This window comes from Elaeis guineensis, chromosome 6 (assembly GCF_000442705.2).
Source record: "Elaeis guineensis isolate ETL-2024a chromosome 6, EG11, whole genome shotgun sequence".
Taxonomy (NCBI): domain Eukaryota; kingdom Viridiplantae; phylum Streptophyta; class Magnoliopsida; order Arecales; family Arecaceae; genus Elaeis; species Elaeis guineensis.
In genome coordinates this window covers 73,236,528-73,259,383 of record NC_025998.2, presented here as the reverse complement: position 1 = coordinate 73,259,383, position 22,856 = coordinate 73,236,528, and positions in this window count along the sequence as shown.

Genomic DNA, 22,856 nt, shown 5'->3' with positions numbered 1-22,856 from the left:
TTGACTTCGGAGGAACTCCTTCTGATAAGGGTTCAGTATGGAGTTCCTCCAGAGTACGACCTGGAGCTACCAGGCCCCTCTGACCGGGCCAGCACTCCCCCTCCCGGTCGCTTTTGTTTGTACCCGGAAGCATTCCGTGCCGGACTCCGGCTTCCGCTTCCTTCCTTTGTTGCTGCCCTCTTCCGCTTTTTGGACATCTCCCTCGCTTCCGTGGCCCCGAATTCCTTTAGGTTTTTGATAGGGTTTCTCTCCCTCTGCCACGTAGTCGAGGTTCAGCCGTCTCTCTCCTTGTTTAGGCATTTTTATACCTTCAAACGCCATCCTTCGGCGAAGGACTGGTGGTACTTCTCCCCCTAGTTCGGTAAGAAGGGGTTGCTGAAAGGCGCCCCTTCTTCGATCCACAATTGGAAGGGAAAATACCTCTTCGTCCACTGCCCGACCCTGGAACTGGGCCTGCCCCCTTGGGGCTCTCTGAGGGATTCTGTCCGCCGGGCTCCCAGCCTGGGGGAGGACAACCTCCAGGCCGCCCAGAAGCTTCTAACTTATCCCGCTCCTTCCCTTCCTAATCTTCTGAGGGAGCAGCTTCTTTTCAACATCGGCCTGAGCCCCCAGGATCCAGCGAGTATTCATCTTATCTTTTCTTTTCTTGCCTTTCTCCTCTTCTTCTCTTTACCTCTTTTTCCTTCCCCTTCTCTTCTTTTTCTTTTTTTTTTCTTTCTTTTTTTTTTTTTTTTTTTGACTCTTGATTGTTCGGTGTTGCTTCTTTTTCTCCTTTTTCTTCTTTCTTTCTTTTTTTTTTTTTTTTTTTAAAAATGGACGTCGAAGCAGCGCGGATGCTCACCAGGGGCATGAGAGCTCAGAAGAGAAAGGGCGTGGTGGCCTCCAGATCGACGAAGAGGGCCAGGGCGGAGGAGACGAGCTTGGCTGCGCCCGTCCAGGCAGCCCCGGCCATCGACATTCCCTCAGATGCCGAGCCAGTGGCTCCCCGGGCCTCCTCGAGGAGCTCGCCGACTGGGGCCCCCGCTCCAGGGGTTCGCTCCATGGAGGCGCCCGCCGTGGGGAGGAGGAGGAAATCGGTGGCTCGCAGGGCGAGTAGCCACCGAGCTGCTGTAGACGAGTCCGTCTGCTCCGAGGAGGGATCGAAGAATCCCTTCAACGATAGGGACTTGATCAGGCGGTTGATCGACGGCTGCATCCTGTCCGACGTCGTGGAGAGGATCGACCGTGCCGATCCTGAGCAGCGGGCTTGGGACTCTTTGGGGTCCTTCCTCAAAGTAAACAGATCTTTATTTACACGGTCACTCGGCCTTTGTCATAATTCTCTATCCGTCCTTGCAGATTGGGCACCAGCTCTTCACCTATATCGAGGCGGTGAGCCGCATGAGGAGGGACATCCTCCAGGTGGAGGAATGCTGCCAAGCCGAGGTTGCCTACCTCCAAGCGAAGTCGGTTGAAGTAGCCGCCCTCCAGGAGGCCCTGGAAAGAGAGAAGCAAGCCCGGGAGGAGGAGAGGCAGATCTTGGAGGAGTCGGCGAGGAAGGCGGAGGCCGAGGTCGCCCATTTGGTCGAGCAAACTCCGGTCCTGGTCTCGGAGGCCAGGGCCCTTGCGGTGGAAGAATTCAAGGCCTCCGCGGAGATGAGGGACCTGAATGTCCAGTTCGGCCAGGGGGCGTTCACCAAGGGGTTCGAGCTCTGCCAAGAGAAGGTGGCCAGCAAATTCCCCAAGCTCGACCTCGGCTTCCTTGAGGAGTTCGAAGACGAGGCCGGTCCCTCGTCTGCCGCCACTGCGGTCGCACCCCCCACGCCGAGTTCTCCACCTCCCGCCCCTGAGGTCTGAGACCTCTGATCTTGTGCCCTTATTTTGTCACAATATTTCCTTTCTGTTTGTCTTCAAAATTATTCAATAAATAAAGTCGAATTTCTTGTTGTGGATGGCTTCTCGTTCCCCCTCCTCCTTCTTTCTGCTTTTCTCCTTGCAATGAGTCACTCCCTGATGCTTTTGCCTTCCGATGGCAGTGCCCTGCAGAAGCACTCCCCTTGCCCCTGGGGGTCCCGCTGAAATTGACAATCCAGTGGTTGAAAAAAGAGGTCCTTCACCTGACGAAGAAGTTGAAGAAGACGAAAGGCGAGCTCCGCAAATCGAGAGAAGGCCATTCTGAAGCTGCCGCTGAGGCCGCCCACTTTCGGAGTCTCCATGTGAAGGCGATCATGCCGACTGGGGCCCCCGCTCCGGGGGTTTGCTCCACGGAGGTGCCCGCCGTGGGGAGGAGGAGAAAATCGATGGCTCGCAGGGCGAGTAGCCACCGAGCTGCTGTAGACGAGTCCGTCTGCTCCGAGGAGGGATCGGAGAATCCCTTCAACGATAGGGACTTGATCAGGCGGTTGATCGACGGCTGCATCCTGTCCGACGTCGTGGAGAGGATCGACCGCGCCGATCCTGAGCAGCGGGCTTGGGACTCTTTGGGGTCCTTCCTCGAGGTAAACGGATCTTTATTTACACGGTCACTCAGCCTTTGTCGTAATTCTCTATCCGTCCTTGCAGATTGGGCACCAGCTCTTCGCCTATATCGAGGCGGTGAGCCGCATAAGGAGGGACATCCTCCAGGCAGAGGAACGCTGCCAAGCCGAGGTTGCCCACCTCCAAGCGAAGTCGGCTGAAGTAGCCGCCCTCCAGGAGGCCCTGGAAAGAGAGAAGCAAGTCCGGGAGGAGGAGAGGCAGATCTTGGAGGAGTCGGCGAGGAAGGCGGAGGCCGAGGTCGCCCATTTGGTCGAGCAAACTCCGGTCCTGGTCTCGGAGGCCAGGGCCCTTGCGGTGGAGGAATTCAAGGCCTCCGCGGAGATGAGAGACCTGAATGTCCAGTTCGGCCAGGAGGCGTTCACCAAGGGGTTCGAGCTCTGCCAAGAGAAGGTGGCCAGTAAATTCCCCGAGCTCGACCTCGGCTTCCATGAGGAGTCTGAAGACGAGGCCGGTCCCTCGTCTGCTGCCACTACGGTCGCACCCCCCGCACCGAGTTCTCCACCTCCCGCCCCTGAGGTCTGAGACCTCTGATCTTGTGCCCTTATTTTGTCGCAATATTTTCTTTCTATTTGTCTTCAAAATTATTCAATCAATAAAGTCGAATTTCTTGTTGTGGATGGCTTCTCCTTCCCCCTCCTTCTTCTTTCTGCTTTTCTCCTTGCAATGAGTCGCTCCCTGATGCTTTTGCCTTCCGATGGCAGTGCCCTGCAGAAGCACTCCCCTTACCCCTGGGGTCCCGCTGAAATCGACAATCCAGCGGTTGAAAAAGGAGGTCCTTCACCTGATGAAGAAGTTGAAGAAGACGGAAGGCGAGCTCCACAAATTGAGAGAAGGCCATTCTGAAGCCGCCGCTGAGGCCGCCCACTTTCGGAGTCTCCATGTGAAGGCGATCACGGATTACAGCCGGAGGAAGACGAACTTCGCAAAGGAACTCGAGGAGTGCAAGAAGAGCACCAGTGACCGTATTTGGGCTCAAGAAGCCAGGATCAGTGCCCTTAAGGTGGAACTGTCAGCTACGAAGAGGAAGATCGGCCAGCTGGAAGGAAATTCATCCCGACTCTTGGCCGGGGTCGATGATGAACAGAAGTGATCGCAGAAGGTCTCCGACCTTCGAAAGCAGCTTCAAGACACCGAGATGAGCCACGACGTGCAGCGGGCTAGCTGGCGCCGGCAGGTGGAAGAGTATAAAGGGAGATTCCGGACGGTGACCGATGAAGTCGTTCGTCTCCAGAGGCAGCTGGCTAACAGGGCACAGCTTACTTCCGCCCAAGATTTTGAAGAGCTCCAAGCCCTGAGAGGCACTATTGAAGGGATTTCTGTCTCCCTCGGGGAGAAGACAGCCGAGCTGCAACAAGTGAAGATCCAACTGGCACTTGAGCGGTGGGCCGTCGCAGACGCGGAGGCGGAGTCCGAAGTTTTGAGGAAGAGGCATCGAGAAACGGAGGCTGAGAGCCAGCAACTTCGTCGGGCGCTCCAGGATGCGCTGCGGAAGAGGGAAGAGCTAGAAGGAGAAATAGAGAATCTGAGGCAGTCCTGGTTGAGGGACGGAATAGATAACTCTTGGTCGGAGGGAGCAGGGCCTCCTTAGAGCTCTTTTTGTCTATCTATCTTATCATGTAGTTACTTCCTTTTTGTTGTTTTGCCCTTCTTTCCTTGGCCTTCCTGGCTTTGTAGTGTGTATATCGGAAATGGAATAAAAAGAGTGTCTTGCATTACCTCGTCCGTGCGCTGCACTAATATCGCTGTCTACCGAACCTTTCTTGCCATCTGACTTGCCTGATGTTGACATCATTGGGATGGGACTTTTTCCTTTCATCTAATCTTGTTAGCCGGCCAGGTTTCGCCACCATTAACCCTTGCCGCAGAAGTCATGGATGGAGCCCGACTCTCGTAGGAGTCTGGCTGAAGTCTTCCTTGTAGACGGAACCCGGCTCCCGTAGGAGTCCGGCTGAAGTCTTCCTTGTAGACGGAACCCGGCTCCCGTAGGAGTCCGAGGGAAGTCTTCCTTGTAGGCGGAACCCGGCTCCCGTAGGAGTCCGGGTGAAGTCTTCCTCGCAGGCGGAACCCGGCTCCCGTAGGAGTCCGGGTGAAGTCTTCCTTGCGGGCGGAACCCGGCTCCCGTAGGAGTCCAGGTGAAGTCTTCCTTGCGGGCGGAACCCGGCTCCCGTAGGAGTCCGGGCGAAGTCTTCCTTGTAGGTGGAACCCGGCTCCCGTAGGAGTCTGGGCGAAGTCTTCCTTGCGGGCGGAACCCGACTCCCGTAGGAGTCCGGGTGAAGTCTTCCTCACGGGCGAAACCCGGCTCCCGTAGGAGTCCAGGTGAAGTCTTCCTTGTAGGCAGAACCCGGCTCCCGTAGGAGTCTGGGTGAAGTCTTCCTTGTAGGCGGAACCCGGCTCCCGTAGGGGTCCGGATGAAGTCCTCCTTGTAGGCGGAACCCGGCTCCTGTAGGAGTCCGGGTGAAGTCTTCCTCACGGGCAGAACCCGGCTCCCGTAGGAGTCCGGGTGAAGTCTTCCTTGCGGGCGGAACCCGGCTCCCGTAGGAGTCCGGGTGAAGTCTTCCTTGTAGGCGGAACCCGGCTCCCATAGGAGTCCGGGTGAAGTCTTCCTTGTAGGCGGAACCCGGCTCCCGTAGGAGTCCGGGCGAAGTCTTCCTTGCGGGCGGAACCCGGCTCCCGTTGGAGTCCGGATGAAGTCTTCCTCGCGGGCGGAACCCAGCTCCCGTAGGAGTCCGGGTGAAGTCTTCCTTGTAGGTGGAACCCGGCTCCCGTAGGAGTCCAGGTGAAGTCTTCCTTGTAGGCGGAACACGGCTCCCATAGGGGTCCGGGTGAAGTCTTCCTTGTAGGCGGAACCCGGCTCCTGTAGGAGTCCGGGTGAACTCTTCCTCATGGGTGGAACCCAGCTCCCGTAGGAGTCCAGGTGAAGTCTTCCTTGCGGGCGGAACCCGGCTCCCGTAGGAGTCCGGGTGAAGTCTTCCTTGTAGGCGGAACCCGGCTCCCGTAGGAGTTCGGGCGAAGTCTTCCTCGTAGGCGGAACCCGGCTCCCGTAGGAGTCCGGGCGAAGTCTTCCTTGCGGGCGGAACCCGACTCTCGTAAGTGTCTGGGTGAAGTCTTCCTCGCGGGCGGAACCCGGCTCCCGTAGGAGTCCGGGTGAAGTCTTCCTTGTAGGCGGAACCCGGCTCCCGTAGGAGTCCAGGTGAAGTCTTCCTTGTAGGCGGAACCCGGCTCCCGTAGGAGTCCGGGTGAAGTCTTCCTTGTAGGCCGAACCCGACTCCCGTAGGGGTTCGGGTGAAGTCTTCCTTGTAGGCGGACCCCGGCTCCTGTAGGAGTCCGGGTGAAGTCTTCCTCGCGGGTGGAACCCGGCTCCCGTAGGAGTCCGGGTGAAGTCTTCCTTGCGGGCGGAACCCGACTCCCGTAGGAGTCCGGGTGAAGTCTTCCTTGTAGGCGGAACCCTGCTCCCGTAGGAGTCTGGGTGAAGTCTTCCTTGTAGGCGGAACCCAGCTCCCGTAGGAGTCCGGGCGAAGTCTTCCTTGCGGGCGGAACCCGGCTCCCGTAGGAGTCCGGGTGAAGTTTTCCTCGCGGGCGGAACCCGGCTCCCGTAGGAGTCCGGGTGAAGTCTTCCTTGTAGGCGGAACCCCGGCTCCCGTAGGAGTCCGGGTGAAGTCTTCCTTGTAGGCAGAACCCGTCTCCCGTAGGAGTCCGGGTGAAGTCTTCCTTTGCGTCGTGAACGAAACCCGGCTCCCGTAGGAGTCCGGGCCTTCCATTTTGCTCGAGCCGGTGTGAGGTTCTCCCCTCGTTACCAGCCTGGCTGTGGGGGCGCGTTAGGGCACTGTAAGGCCTCTCCCCCCATCCGATCTAAAAGAACTGGGCCTTCGACTTTGCTCATGTCAGGACGAGGTTCTCTTCCTGTTCCTGACATAGCTGTGGGGGCACATTAGGGTATTGTAAGGCCTCTCTCCCCATCCGGTCTAAAAGAACCGGGCCTTTGACTTTGCTCATGTCAGAACGAGGTTCTCCTCCTGTTCCTGACATGGCTGTGGGGGCACATTAGGGTGTTGTAAGGCCTCTCCCCCCATCCGGTCTAAAAGAACCGGGCTTTTGACTTTGCTCATGTCAGGATGAGGTTCTCCTCCTGTTCCTGACATGGCTGTGGGGGCACATTAGGGCGTTGTAAGGCCTCTCCCCCCATCCGGTCTAAGAGAATCGGGCCTTTGACTTTGCTCATGTCAGGACGAGGTTCTCCTCCTGTTCCTGACATGGCGTGGGGGCACATTAGGGTGTTGTAAGGCCTCTCCCCCCATCCAATCTAAGAGAACCGGGCCTTTGACTTTGCTCATGTCAGGACGAGGTTTTCCTCCTGTTCCTGACATGGCTTTGTTTTTGGAGGGATCATATCCAGTCATAATAAATCCATGCCAGGTGGGAAGGGCACGTTAGGTAGAAAGGAAAGTAGATTCAAGGTGAAATCATAAGTGATACATTTACAGTTTTCTCGCTCCTCCTTGAGGCCCTCCGGTGATGGAGTCGATGGTCCCGATGGGAGGCCGGTCCCCGGGTTGCTCCTCCCTTCTCTGCGGTTCAGGCTGTGGAAGGGCTCTTGGCCGGTCTCCTCTACCCTCAGGCCTGCGGCGGATGAATCTGTCGAGTCGACCTCGCCGAATGAGCTCCTCGATCTCATCCTGGAGCTGGATGCATTCCTCTGTGTCGTGGCCGTGGTCGCGGTGGTAGAGGCAGAACTTGTTGGGGTTGCACTTCCCGGGGTGTGTGCGCATCCTCTCCGGTCTAGGGAGCTGCTCCCTGACCTCCATTAATACCTGGGCCTTCGAGGCGTTGAGGGGGGCGTAGTTGCGAAATCTCCCTGGTGGGGAGCCCCGTCAAACCCCGCGGTTCGAGCTTCTCTTTCTGCGTGCCCGGGGTGGAGTATGGGCGCGCTTATGTCCAAGAGGGGATCGAGAACGCGGCCGGGCTTCCTTTGGCCTTTTCTCAACTGCGGGCTTACTCGAATCTCCCGCTTGCCGCTCCCTTGCTGTCTCTTCATCCTTCATTTTGAAGGCTTCTTCCGCTCGGGCGTATCCTTCAGCCCGAGCCAGTAAATCGGCAAAATACCTGGGGTACTTCTTCTCCAGGGAGAACAAAAGATCATTCTTCTGAAGGCCACCTTTCAGGGTGGCCATGGCAACTGATTGGTCCAAGTTCCGGACCTCCAACGCCGCGATGTTAAAGCGGTTGACGTAGGCCTGTATGGACTCCCCTTCCCTCTGCTTGATGTTGATGAGGGACTCCGAACCCTTTCGGGGGAGCCGGCTGCTGACAAAATGGGCCACAAATTGGTGGCTCATTTGATCAAAGGAAAAGATGATACCCGGCTTCAAAGCCGAGTACCAGTTCCTCGCTGCTCCCTTCAAAGTAGATGGGAAAGCCCGGCATAAGATGGCGTCAGGAGCACCGTGAAGCAGCATCATCGTCCGAAAGGCCTCCAGATGATTAACCGGGTCCGAAGTCCCGTCGTAGCTTTCGAACTGGGAAAGCTTGAAGTTTGGCGGGATTGGTTCCTGCATGATCATTTGAGAGAAGGGAGGGTCAGTATAAATATCCTCACCATGAGCGGGGGGCGCGTGGCGGAGTTCTTCAATCCGTCGGTTCATCTCCTGGAGCCTCTGGTCCAGGAAATCCTCTCGACTTCGAGTCTCGAGGGTCCTCTGGCAGAACGAGGGCAGGGATCTTCCAGGGGTGGAGTCGTGGTCCGATTGAGGGCTCTCTACCCTCAGATTTGTTTTCCCGAGAAGGACGGGGCGGCTGGCCCAGGTGGCCCGCCCCGCCGCTGGGTTCTGACATTCCGGGATGCCCTTTTCGGGTGCGCCGACGCCTGCGGTTGCTGCTGCTGCATTGCTTGCACAGCTTCGATGAGGCCTCTGACCTGCTGTGCCAGTAAGTCAAATTACTCTGTGCTGACCGCCGCCACAGGAGGAGGAGGAGGAGGCTGGGAAATAGGAGGGGAGGCCGGAGCCTGAGATCTGGCCGCGGAGGCCGTGGACCGTCGTGTGGACGCCTTGCGTGGAGGCATCGAGCGTGGATCTCGTGGGGGAAAATTAGGAGTGGGTGTCGGAGAGACGATCGGAGGCGGCTCCGTTGAACACTCCTTTAAGAACAAGGGTACTGCGAGGGTTCACCCCTTCCTCTAGCGCCAATCCTGTTGGTGCAAAAATCTGCTTGCGCCGGAGAAGCTGGAGTCGGGGAAGTCGCAGTCGCTGCCGGGACCTGCAAAGGAAGTCTAAACCGGAGGTGGAGTTGCTCCGGCAAGACCCTCCGACGCTCAAGTCAGTTCTCTGCCTCAACAAGAATGGAGTGCTCGAACGGAGAATTTAGCAGAGTTTTGAAATAAGAAATGAGCTTATCGAATAACGTATCTGGGTCCCCCTTTTATAGGCGAAGGAAGCAACGGATTGATGGCGACGTTTGTAACCGTCTGGTAGTGGACTGCCCAGGGTCAGGCGGAGTTTGCTGCGAAGTGTAGTGGAACGGACCCGTGGCTATCACTGGGGCGTGCCACGTAGAGTCTGCCGCGTGAAGTGGTGCGGCGTTTGTCGTCGTGACTTGTCAGTGGATGGGAGAATCACGCAGTATCCGTTGCAGGAGGTGGAGCAGGATCTTGGCCATTTATCGTGGCTGGTCAGGTAGTAATGGAGCCGCGTGGGATCCGTCATAGGGAGTGAAGCAGTGCTGCGATCATTATTGCGGCCTGTCAGGGAGTGGTGGAGCTGCGCGGAATCCGCCGCAGGGAGTGGAGCAGGATCGTGGCCATGATAGTGGCCTGGGAGCGCAGATCTGCTGGCTGAAGTTCGGCAGCGGTCGGAGTCTGGCCCCCGTAGGGGTCCGAGCAGAGTCCTCCTTACGGTTGGAGTCATGGGTGGAGCCCGGCTCCCGTGGGAGTCTGGATGGAATCCCCTGCAATCAAAATCAGATGCAAAGTCTGGCTCCCGTAGGAGCCCGGACAAGGCTTACCGACAGCTGAGGTTGAGGGCGGAGTCCGGCTCCTGTAGGAGTCCGGACGAAGTCTGTCTGCAGCCGTTGGAGTCGAGGACGAAGCCCGGCTCCCGAAGGAGTCCGGGCGGAGTCTTCCTGCAATCAAAGTTAAAGGCGAAGTCCTGCTCCCGTAGGAGTCCGGACAGCTTACCAGCAGTTGAGGTTGAGGATGGAGCCCGGCTCCCGTAGGAGTCCAGGCAGAGTCAACTTGAGGTCGGAGTTGTCGGTGGAGTCTGGCTCCCGTAGGGGCCCGGACGAAGTCTGTCGGTAGCCGTTGGAGTTGAGGATGAAGCCCAGCTCCCGTAGGAGTCCGGGCGGAGTCTTCCTGCAATCAAAGTTAAAGGCCAAGTCCGGCTCCCGTAGGAGTCCGGACGGGGCTTACCGGCAGTCGTTGTCGAGGACGGAGCCCGGCTCCCGTAGGAGTCCGGGCGGAGTCTACTTGTTGAAGTCATCGGCGGAGTTCGGCTCCCGTAGGAGTCCGGACGAAGTCTGTCTGCAGCCACTGGAGTTGGGGACGAAGCCCGGCTCCCGTAGGAGTCTGGGCAGAGTCTTCCTGCAATCAAAGTTAAAGGCCAAGTCTGGATCCTGTAGGAGTCCGGACGGGGCTTACCGGCAGTCGTTGTCGAGGACGGAGCCCGGCTCCCGTAGGAGTCCGGGCGGAGTCTACTTGTTGAAGTCGTCGGCGGAGTTCGGCTCCCGTAGGAGTCCGGACGAAGTTTGTCTGCAGCCGCTGGAGTTGGGGACGAAGCTCGGCTCCCGTAGGAGTCCGGGCGGAGTCTTCCTGCAATCAAAGTTAAAGGCCAAGTCTGGCTCCCGTAGGAGTCCGGACGGGGCTTACCGGCAGTCATTGTCGAGGACGGAGCCCGGCTCCCGTAGGAGCCCAGGCGGAGTCTACTTGTTGAAGTCGTCGGCGGAGTTCGGCTCCCATAGGAGTCCGGACGAAGTCTGCTCGCGGTTGTAGTTGTTAGCAGAGTCCGGCTCCCGTAGGAGTCCGGACGAAGTCTTCTTGTGGTTGTCATGTAGTCGATTCCGCTGAGGACTTCGGCTGTGGGTATTTTATACCGAACAAGTACTATTCTTTCAATCTCCCACTTGTACTAAAGTCAATTGTCCCTATACCTGATGTCTATGCAATCAGGGTGGCGATTATACTGCTGTTGTGTAAGGCTTAGTGAACTGATCCTATTATACTATTCTTTAATATTAACTCATTTTATGATCATATCATGAGGTGAAAGTGCCTAGGATATGCGTGGGTACTCTGTGAGATGACATCCAACTTAATGATAAATCCTTCATCAAGCAACTTTTCTTAGCAATCTTTACTAACAGCAATTAACTGAGTCAAATACAGTTTGCTGCTTAGAACTCTTTCAATTCACTGCTCCTCTAGTATTTCTCAAGTACTATGAGAATACTTTTCATAATTTTAATAAGATCCTATCATGAATCAGCTCAAAATCAATGATTATACACAAGGCATAATTCATATCAGGCTTGGTACATTGAATATATGGGTAAGTAAACACCTTTACACCCATTCCTGTTGAACCCTTTCAACATAAAATTCTATGTACCTAGACTGGGACAAGTCCTGCATCCACTTACACCTATCTGTTGTTCCCTAGATTGATTTTGATGATTACAAAGCGGTTAAAGGGGTACGAATATTTCTCACTTAAAAAAAGCCTTTTTTGCTCCTCAAGGGTAAAATGGTAATTTTACCAAAACCCTGATTTGATGATATCAAATGATAGAACAAAAGATTTGTGATCCAATGGTAAAAATTTTGTTAATTTTGGACTTGTATGTTGAAAGATATGCATGATTGAAATTCATGAGTCGACCCATGAGTCGACTCATGGCACATGAGATGACTGGCACGCTGAATTTTCTGACCGGTACAGACTTGGCAAATCCTGTGAGTCGACCAATGAGTCGACCCCCAAGGCATGAGTCGACTCATGAGTCAACCTCTGCGGGTCTTTTTGCCAGTTTTACAGAACAATGAATCCTGTTCCCTTCTGTGATGTTTTTCCACAGAGGTCGACCCATGAGTCGACCCCCAGGCATGAGTCGACCCATGAGTCGACCCCTGTGATGGGATTTCTCCACAACGGCTAGTTTTTAATCCATTTTAAGTGCTTTTAATGCTCATTTAATGTGGTCTAACGGCTCTTTTTCAGCCTAGAATATTTTCCTCTATTTCTTAAAGCTATAAAAAGATCCAAAAGGTGGGAAACAAAAGAAGTTTTGGAAGAGTTAAGAAGAGCATTCAAGAGAGCATTCAAGAGCATTCAAAAGAGAGATTTTGAAAAAGGATTTTTCAAGCCAACTTTTCAGCCCTAATCAAGAGTTCATTCAAAGCTTTGAAGAAGCCTTTAAATCAAGCTCACCAACTCCTCAAGTGCACATTCAAGTCTCCAACCACTTTGAGAAAATCCGAAAAGAGTCTTCTTCTCTTGAGTAAAGTGTATTTAAAGTTACATTCACTCATTAAAGGAGCTTTCTCTGTACTTGTTTGTGCTATAAATTATTTTACTCAGTTTGAGTGATTGTTTTTATTTTGGAGGGGTTCCAAAATAAGGGATGGTTGATCCGAATCAAGAATCAGAGTGTATTGGGTTGGCTTGTACCTAGAAAACAAGTGGTCTAGCTTGGAATAGCTAGAGTCGAAGTTTTTGACGTTTGTATTCGGGTTGAATACAAGATTAGTGGATTGAAATTTCCAAGTAGGAGCTTGGGGAGTGGATGTAGGTGCAAGGTTGGCACTGAACCACTATAAATCCTTTTGTTTGTGGTGTGCATATTTGCTTCCCTTTAACTCTTCATTATTTTCTTGCATTCTTGCTTTTAGCCATTAGTCCTGAATTAATTTAACTCTCCATATTCATTTAGCTATTGCCAAATATTTTTTATAAGTCATAAGTTAAGCTTAAAATTTTTAGAAACCCAATTCACCCCCCCCTCTTGGGTTGCATAGCTGGGCAACAAGTGGTATCAGAGCCCGGTGCTCTAGCCCTTCTTTGATCTAAACAATCAAAGAGCCAAAGATCTATGGCAACCCACGTCGGCACTTCTCTTGCCGAGGGGCAATCCACCAACCGACCTCCACTTTTCAATGGGTCTAATTACACCTATTGGAAAGCTCGGATGAAAATATTCATACAAGCACTCGACTATGATATGTGGAGTATCATAGTGAACGGTCCTCACACACCCACTAAAATTATAGATGGTGAGGAATCAACCAAACTCGAGAAAGAATGGGATGAGGTTGATAAGAAGATGGCCCAATTAAATACTAAAGCAATGAATATTCTTTATTGTGCTCTTGATGCAAATGAATTTAATCGCATTTCTACTTGCTCATCTGCTAAAGAAATATGGGATAGGTTAGAAGTAACCTATGAGGGAACCAATCAAGTAAAAGAATCTAAAATAAATATGCTTGTGCATAAATATGAATTGTTTAAAATAGAGCATGATGAGTCCATAACTGTAATGTTTACTCACTTTACTGATATCATTAATGGTTTAAAAAGTCTTGGTAAGTCCTATACTAACAGTGAGCTTGTAAGAAAGATTCTCAGGTCCTTGCCAAGAACTTGAAAAGCCAAAGTGACTGCCATCCAAGAAGCCAAGGACTTGAACACTCTACCTCTAGAAGAGCTTCTTGGATCTTTGATGACTCATGAGCTAAGCATGAAGCAACATCAAGAGGAAGAAGTCAAAAAGAAAAGAACTATTGCCCTCAAATCCACAGCTCCACCAGATGAAGAAACTGATGACACTGAAGATGAAGAATAGGATGAAGAGATGGCACTCATCACCCGAAGATTTAAGAATTTTTTGAGAAAAAGGAAACAGGGGATGAGGAAGAGGCCATTCACAAAAGGGGAATAAAGCAAAGAAAAAGAGAAAGACCAACCCCTTATTTGCTACGAGTGTAAGAAGTCGGGACACTTCAAATATGAATGCCCACAACTGAAGAAAGGTCTCAAGAAGTTCAAGAAGAAGGCCATGATGGCCACATGGAGTGCGAGTGATGACTCAAGCTCCGATGAGGAAACCTCAACCGAACAAGCCAACCTGTGCCTTATGGCACACGAAAATGAGGTAATTTTCGAAACCCCTAGTGACTTTACATTTAAAGAATTACATGAAGCATTCTATGATTTAGTTGATGAATTAAAGAAACTAGGGATGAAGAACAAAGAACTAAAATTGAAAAATCAATCTTTATTGAAATAAACTGAAAATATTTCAATTGAAAAATCCACCCTGCTTCAAGAAAATCAAAGCTTAAAGAATGAAATCGCCAAGCTAAAACCAATAGTAGAAAAGTTCACCTTGAGTTCAAATAAACTCAATATGATTCTTGATAATCAAAAAGCCATGTATGATAAGGCTGGACTTGGCTATAACCCCTTGAAGAAACAAAAATATCTGAAAAATATTTATATAAACTCTTTAAGTAACAAGTCTACCAATATTACTTGTTTCAAATGTGGTATAGTAGGACATAAATCATACACTTGCTTCTCTAACAAATCTGCAAAATCAACTATAAAGAAAATATGGGTTTCAAAAGGAACCATTATGACTAACCAAAAAGAACCCAAGAAAGCTTGGGTACCTAAAATAAAAACTTGACTTTTGCTTGCAGGTGTGTCTAGCATCCCAAGGAGGAAACAGGAAATGGTATCTTGACAGTGGATGCTCGAGACACATGACTGGTGATGAATCACAATTCATCACGCTTGATGCTAGGGATGGAGGGATGGTCACCTTTGGAGACAATGGCAAAGGAAAGATCATCGGTATAGGTAACATTGGTATCACTCCCTCCAAATACATTGAAAATATTTTGTTAGTAGATGGTTTAAAGCACAATTTACTAAGTATTAGTCAATTTTGTGATAAAAGATATAAAGTTATTTTTGAATCGTCTGTATGCATTGTAACTAGTCCTGTTAATGATGGTATTAAATTTATTGGACATAGACATGGTAATATTTATTTGGTAGATTTAAATGATTTAGCCAAAATAAACATGCAATGCCTAGTATCCTTAAATGCTAAAATTAATGAGTCAAGTTGGCTTTGGCATCGCAGACTTGCACACATTAGCATGCATTCTCTTTCAAAATTAATTAAGAATTAGTTCTTGGTTTGCCAAAACTAAATTTTGAAAAGGATAGAATTTGTGATGCATGCCAATTAGGTAAACAAACAAGAGTTTCATTTAAATCCAAAAATATTGTTTCAACTTCTAGACCTTTAGAGCTTTTGCATATGGACTTATTTGGACCAACTAGAACCACTAGTCTAGGAGGAAAACGATATAGTTTTGTAATTATAGATGATTACTCTCATTTTACTTGGGTTTTCTTTTTAGCACACAAAGATGAAACTTTTCATATTTTCACTAAATTTTATCGAAAAGTCACTAATAAAAAAAGATTTTCAATTCAAAATATTCGAAGCGATCATGGAACTGAATTTAAAAATCAAGACTTTAAAAACTTTTGTGATGAAAATGGAATTGGCCATAACTTCTCTGCTCCTAGGACACCCCAACAAAATGGGGTAGTAGAAAGGAAAAACAGAACCTTAGAAGAAATGGCCCGTACCATACTTTGTGAAAGCAACCTTCCAAGATATTTTTGGGCGGAAGCAATTAACACAGCATGTTACATTTTAAATCATGCCTTGATTAGACAAATTTTAAAGAAAACCCCCTATGAACTTTGGAAAGAAAGAAAACCAAATATTGCATATTTTCATATTTTTGGTTGCCGATTTTTTGTGTTAAATAATGATAAAGAAAGACTTGGTAAATTTGATGCAAAATCAGATGAAGCAATCTTTCTTGGTTACTCCTCCACTAGTAAAGCTTTTAGAGTTTTTAACAAAAGAACTTTAGTAGTAGAGGAGTCCATACATGTTGTTTTTGATGAATCTAACGATCTTCCTTCAAGGAAGAATGAGGGTGTTGATGATGCAGATCCTCTAATAGAAGGAATGAAGGAGATCACTCTGAAAGATTCAACAACTCAAGAGGATGAGGAACAAAAAGACAAACAGGATGAGAGAGGTGAAGAAATTCAAGAACAACCTCAAGGTACAAATGACTTACCCAAAAAATGGAGGTATGTTCACAATCACCCTAAGGAGTTAATTATTGGTGATCCTATGCATAGGGTAAAAACTCGTTCTTCACTTAGAGATGTATTTAATCATTGTACTTTTGTATCTCATCTTGAACCAAAAACTATTGAAGAAGCTGAAAATGATCATAATTGGATTAATGCAATGCAAGAGGAACTTAATCAATTTGAAAGAAATAATGTATGGACTTTAGTATCAAGACCTAAAAATTATTCAATAATTGGCACAAAATGGGTCTTTAGGAACAAATTAGATGAACATGGTAATGTAATAAGAACTAAAGCAAGATTGGTTGCTAAAGGTTATAATCAAGAAGAAGGAATTGATTTTGATGAGACCTTTGCACCTATTGCTAGATTAGAAGCCATTAGACTTCTACTTGCATATGCTTGCTTTATGAAATTCAAATTATTTCAAATGGATGTCAAAAGTATATTTTTAAATGGATATATTGCTGAAGAAGTCTATGTAGAACAACTCTCGGGATTTGAAAATCATGCTTTTCCTAATCATGTTTTTAAATTAAATAAAGCTTTATATGGATTAAAACAAGCACCTAGGGCTTGGTATGATAGGCTAAGCAAATTTTTACTAAATAATGGTTTTTCAAGAGGTAATGTAGACACAACCCTCTTTATTAAAAGAAATCAAAATGATATGTTAGTAATACAAATTTATGTTGATGACATAATTTTTGGGTCTACTAATGAATCTCTTTGTCAAGACTTTGCTAAGCTCATGCAGAGAGAGTTCAAAATGAGCATGATGGGAGAACTCACTTTCTTCCTCGGACTCCAAATCAAACAAACAAAAGAAGGAATCTCCATCATCCAAAGCAAGTACACCAAGAAATTACTCAAAAGATTTGGAATGGAGAACTCCAAAGCAATTGGCACACCCATGAGCCCCTCATGTAAGCTTGACAAGGATGAAGAAGGTAAATGTGTAGACTTAAAATACTATAGAGGTATAATTGGCTCTCTATTATATTTAACTGTAAGTAGGCCTGATATCATGTTTAGTGTCTGTTTGTGTGCTAGATTTCAATCTAATCCTAAAGAATCTCATTTGAATGATGTTAAAAGAATCCTTAGATACTTGAATGGTACTCAAAATCTAGGGTTATGGTACTCTAAGGACTCACTAATTTATTTATTAGGATATTCAGATGCTGATTTTGCTGGATGTAGATTAGATAGAAAAAGCACAAGTGAAACTTGCCAATTTCTTGGAGTTAACCTAATCTCCTGGTTTAGCAAGAAACAAAATTCAGTAGCACTGTCTACGGCTGAGGCCGAATACATTGCAGCCGGAAGTTGTTGTGCTCAAATCTTGTGGATTAAGCAACAACTCGAAGACTTTGGAATCAAACTTAATGAAACACCCATAAGATGCGACAACACAAGTGCCATAAATCTAACTAAAAATCCAATTCAACATTCAAGGTCTAAGCATATTGAAATAAGACATCATTTTATAAGAGAACATGTTCAAAACAAAGATATAACTCTTGAATATATTTGCACTAAAAATTAATTAGCTGATATCTTTACAAAGGCCCTTAGCGAGGATAGATTCTGTGAAATTAGGAGAAATCTAGGAATTCTTGATCCTTATACCTAAGTGTTTCTCCATTTCCAAGGAATCGATTTGAGATCAATTTTCATCATCTCTCTTGGTCCTAAAAGCTCAAGATTATCATTCTCACAACCTGTCTTTGAGCAAAATTCCTACTCCCAAAATTCTAAATTTTTTTGGAATTTATTCATATTTTTTCTGAATTTTTGTGATTCATGAGTCGACTCCCTAGAGTCGACCCATTGGCAAACTTGTAATTTTGGCCAACATCCCACGGGCTCATTCCATTTTATCTTAAAACCTGTTCATGAGCCGACCCTCTATTCTCTTCATCTTCCTCCCTCCAAGACCCGTCATCCTCATCTTCTTTCTCTCCAAAACTAGGATTTGACCCAAGAACATTCTCCCTTCTCCTCTCTACCTCAAATCACCGCCTGGGAAAGGAGCTTTTCGCATCTCTCTCCCTTGATTGAAGCGGTTGGAGCGTGTCCTAGCCTCCACCGTTCTTCTCAAAACCGTCTCTTCTCTCTGCCAAAATCCCTTTTCATCCTCTTGTAACCCTCCTTCTACTCATCCATTTGATCCTCCGAGTCTCCCTGCCTGCTCTTGTGGTAAGAATGGCCCCAAAGATGAAGCTCCCTCAAAGAAGAAAATCGGTCTGTGAGCTGGAAGAAAGCGTCCGCAGGAAAAGGCAAGCTGCTTAATCCTCCACTGCTCCCATTCTGGCTTCAGTGTCTGCTCAAGGTCCCTCTCAGTCTCCCCTTAGCCCTAGCAAAATCCCTCTATCTGATAGGAAGGTTGAAACCGGCAAGAATGTGGATTTTAGATTCTTTGAAAAAGAAGGTTTCTCCTTTGGGACAAAGATAAAAAACCAGGGTTGAGGTTTTTACTGCTCTCTCAAGGAAGTTACTTTTGTAGATTTGGTTAGAGAATTTTATCAAAATCTGCATTATGGCAATGGAACAGTAACTTCTACAGTTAAGGAGTTGATATCTGTCTGGATCCTATTATTTTGGGAGAGATACTACATTTGCCCTGTGAGGGATATTCTTACATGGAACTCCCAGTGAAGGAAGAGGGGATCAATGTAATTCTAGGAGGAACCTACTCGAGAAGTTTGAATAAATTGGAAGCCAAAATTTTGTCAATTGAAATGAGAATCTTACATCAATTAGTGACAAAGCTTTTCTTCCCAAGGAGTGGTAGGCATGACCTCCTTTCTGGCTGAGATATTTGTATAATATTTCATGTGATCACTCAAACCCCATTAAACCTCCCTGCTTTAATGATTGAGGCCATGAGAGAGACACTGAACAGATCCAAGGCACATCTGCCTTTTGGTATGGCTCTCACACTAGTTTTCAGGAGGTTTGGAGTCAGTTTTGAGGGGGAGGCATCTGCTAAGCTTTCTCACGCAGACACCATCAACCAACACACTCTGCACCGCATGGGATTTACTAAAACTGATGGTGGTTGGATCAAGGGTTCTGAGGAAAGAGCTGAGGACAGAGTAGAAGACAGAGCTGAGGAAGAAGGTCCCTCATCTCCTCTCCATGACTTCAGGGCAGCATCTCCAGATATCCAGTTTGTTTCAGATCCAGAGGTTGGCCCTTCAGATTCTGCCAGGAGGTACACACCAGTTCAGCAGCCAGACAGCAGAGCACCTCCTTCAGAGTTCAGATTGGCTGATGATCAGATCGAGCAGATTTCTCAGCATGTGGCTTCCTTGCTTTCTCGTCAGTGGAGCACTTTTACATTTGCACCGGGATCCACATCATTAGATTCATCTGATCAGACCTTGATCCCCCATATCTTCACTGTATTTCAGTTGATCTCAGATCAGTCTATTCGGATTCAGCAGCTCGAGGACAGCATTTTGAGACTGATTGGGAGAGTTCTTGACTTGCAGGGGCAAGTCTTAGCTTTGGCCCATCCTCAGCCACAGGAGAGCACTATTGAGGTCACAGACCTTACTGCAGAGGCTGGCAGGCTCAGAGGTGCATTGGAGGGTGGTTATGAGTTATTGAGGAGAGAGATCAGAGGCTCGAGTGAGCATGCATCTACTCAGTTCACTGCTCTGCTTCAGTCTGTTTCGAGAGCACTGAACGTTCTTGATTCCATTAGACTCACTCTTTCAGTCCAGTCTTTGGCCTCTCAACGTTCTCAGCCTCCTAGTTCATCTCGCTCACCTGCTCGTGCCAGCACCTCCACTCGTGGCAGAGGCAGACGGGGTAGACGACGTGCTCTTGGTCGAGATCCATCATCTCCTCACCCTATCTCTGATGACTCCGATCCATCTAGTCATGATCTTTACTAGATCCTAAGTGTTGTTCTTTCTAGGATCTATCTTTTAGGCCATGTAATGATATTAACTGGTTGACTTTTATGGAATATGTATTGAAACAACTATGGTATCAATTATCTTTTAATTATATATCTACTCTTTGTTATGATGTCAATCATCTCTTGATTATATGTCTTCTCTTTGTTAATAATTCATATCTATGGTAATCTATGGCATTTTTTGGTTAATGATTGCAGTATTCAGGGGGAGCAAACATTAATGATTAGCACAAGAAGTTTGAAGAAACAGTAAAGAGAAAACGTATTCAGAGAAAGAGGGGGAGCTAACAATGTTTGATGATGTCAAAAAGGGAGAGAAATTAAAGAAAAAGAAACATATCAAAAGCAAAATTATAAATTATTAAAAGACTTGAAAATAAAATGAATGAATTGGGAAGAAATTAAAGAAAAAGAAACATATCAAAAGCAAAATTATAAATTATTAAAAGACTTGAAAATAAAATGAATGAATTGGGGAGAAATTAAAGAACAATATCAAAAGCAAAATTATTAAATGACTTACAAATACAATGAGTAAATTGCTAAGTACAATGCAAATGAGCAACCTTTAAAATACTTCCTAGACATGCTCTGATATGCGTTAAAATTAGACTTGCTCTGATACATCTTAAAATTTGACATGCTCTGATATACTGAACAATCAATTCTTAGACATGCATTGGTACACGTAATTATTAAACTTGCTCTAATACTAAAACTAAATAATCAAATAAGAATGAGAAAATTTTTCAAGATACAACTTGCTCTGATAACAAAAATAAATTTTCTCTCTAACACCTAAATCACATAATCAAATGAGCAAATTTTCAAATCATTAAGCAATGGGCAAGTTACTTATGCTAATGAGCACATGTTTCACATTCCAAAAAAATCAATCTTCTTTTCAAGCAAATGGACTTATTAGTTAGTAGTAAATTTCCTTTTTATCTTCAAAACTACCTACAATGCATTTCATTCCTTTGAAAATTTATGCTCATTGATTCATAAATACTTTTGTTCAAATGTTTTGTCATCATCAAAAAGGGGGAGATTGTTGTTCCCTAGATTGATTTTGATGATTACAAAGCGGTTAAAGGGGTACGAATATTTCTCACTTAAAAAAAGCCTTTTTTGCTCCTCAAGGGCAAAATGGTAATTTTACCAAAACCCTGATTTGATGATATCAAATGATAGAATAAAAGATTTGTGATCCAATGGTGAAAAATTTATTAATTTTGGACTTGTATGTTGAAAGATATGCATGATTGAAATTCATGAGTCGACCCATGAGTCGACTCATGGCACATGAGATGACTGGCACGCTGAATTTTTTGGCCGGCACAGACTTGGCAAATCCTGTGAGTCGACCCATGAGTCGACCCCCAAGGCATGAGTCGACTCATGAGTCGACCTCTGCGGGTCTTTTTGCCAGTTTTACAGAACAATGAATCCTGTTCCCTTCTGTGACGTTTTTCCACAGAGGTCGACCCATGAGTCGACCCCCAGGCATGAGTCGACCCATGAGTCGACCCCTGTGACAGGATTTCTCCGCAACGGTTAGTTTTTAACCCGTTTTAAGTGCTTTTAATGCTCATTTAATGTGGTCTAACGGCTCTTTTTCAGCCTAGAATGTTTTCCTCTATTTCTTAAAGCTATAAAAGGATCCAAAAGGTGGGAAACAAAAGAAGTTTTGGAAGAGTTAAGAAGAGCATTCAAGAGACCATTCAAGAGCATTCAAAAGAGAGATTTTGAAAAAGGATTTTTCAAGCCAACTTTTCAGCCCTAATCAAGAGTTCATTCAAAGCTTTGAAGAAGCCTTTAAATCAAGCTCACCAACTCCTCAAGTGCACATTCAAGTCTCCAACCACTTTGAGAAAATCCGAAAAGGGTCTTCTTCTCTTGAGTAAGGTGTATTTAAAGTTACATTCACTCATTAAAGGAGCTTTCTCTGTACTTGCTTGTGCTATAAATTATTTTACTCAGTTTGAGTGATTGTTTTTGTTTTGGAGGGGTTCCAAAACAAGGGAAGGTTGATCCGAACCTAGAATCGGAGTGTATTGGGTTGGCTTATATCCGAAAAATAAGTGGTCTAGCTTGGAATAGCTAGAGTCGGAGTTTTCGATGTTTGTATTCGGGTTGAATACAAGATTAGTGGATTGAAATTCCCAAGTAGGAGCTTGGGGAGTGGATGTAGGTGCAAGGTTGGCACCGAACCACTATAAATCCTTTTGTTTGTGGTGTGCATATTTGCTTCCCTTTAACTCTTCATTATTTTCTTGCATTCTTGCTTTTAGCCATTAGTCCTGAATTAATTTAACTCTCCATATTCATTTAGCTATTGCCAAATATTTTTCATAAGTCATAAGTTAAGCTTAAAATTTTTAGAAACCCAATTCACCCCCCCCCCTCTTGGGTTGCATAGCTGGGCAACACTATCTTTATAGATGCCAAGTATATTAAATGCTTAATCTAAGTCTATTCTATGAAAACATCTGTGATAAGCAAACCATTGATCGAGTACAATATCAGGACTGCCTTCCCAATATACTATATGTCACCCACATACTTAACCAAGAAGTTAGTGGAACTCTCACTTGTCTTTTTGCACACACATATGGTTTATCTATATTTGATAAAGTCAAATATTTTGACTATCCCATAAAAAATAGATGTATCTACTCCTCATAAACTACCTGAATTCATAAAAGCATTTGCCCTCCCACTAGAGACAACTTCTCTAGATGGTGCATAGCAATAGCAAAAATCCAAATAGATATCCTTGACAGCAACCTATTGGGTCATACCTATAGGTGCTTCAATCATAGTCCATACTTGGTTGATGTTCAGGGAGTCCATTTTAGATGATAAGATTTCAGGGCAGTTGTTAGAGTCTCTACTCATAATAATCTTTAAATGGGTCAAGTAAAATATCATTCACAATGATGTATGGTGTACTGCCATTCACAATGACAAACCCATATTTTGAGTCGTACATTACTCACTCGGATTGACCTTTCGGTGAGGAGGCATGTATCATGGTTGTGCCTTATCACTGGGCACATCTGGTTGAGGATTAACTTGTGGACACTCCACAGGTTAAGATAGGATAGTTTATAGGTCTTGAACTTCTTAAGTTCAATTATCCTCCCACAATCCACTTTTAGAAAAAAATTTTTTCCTAAAAGGTAGCATACCTCCTGACAAAACACCTTTTGTCAAATAGGATG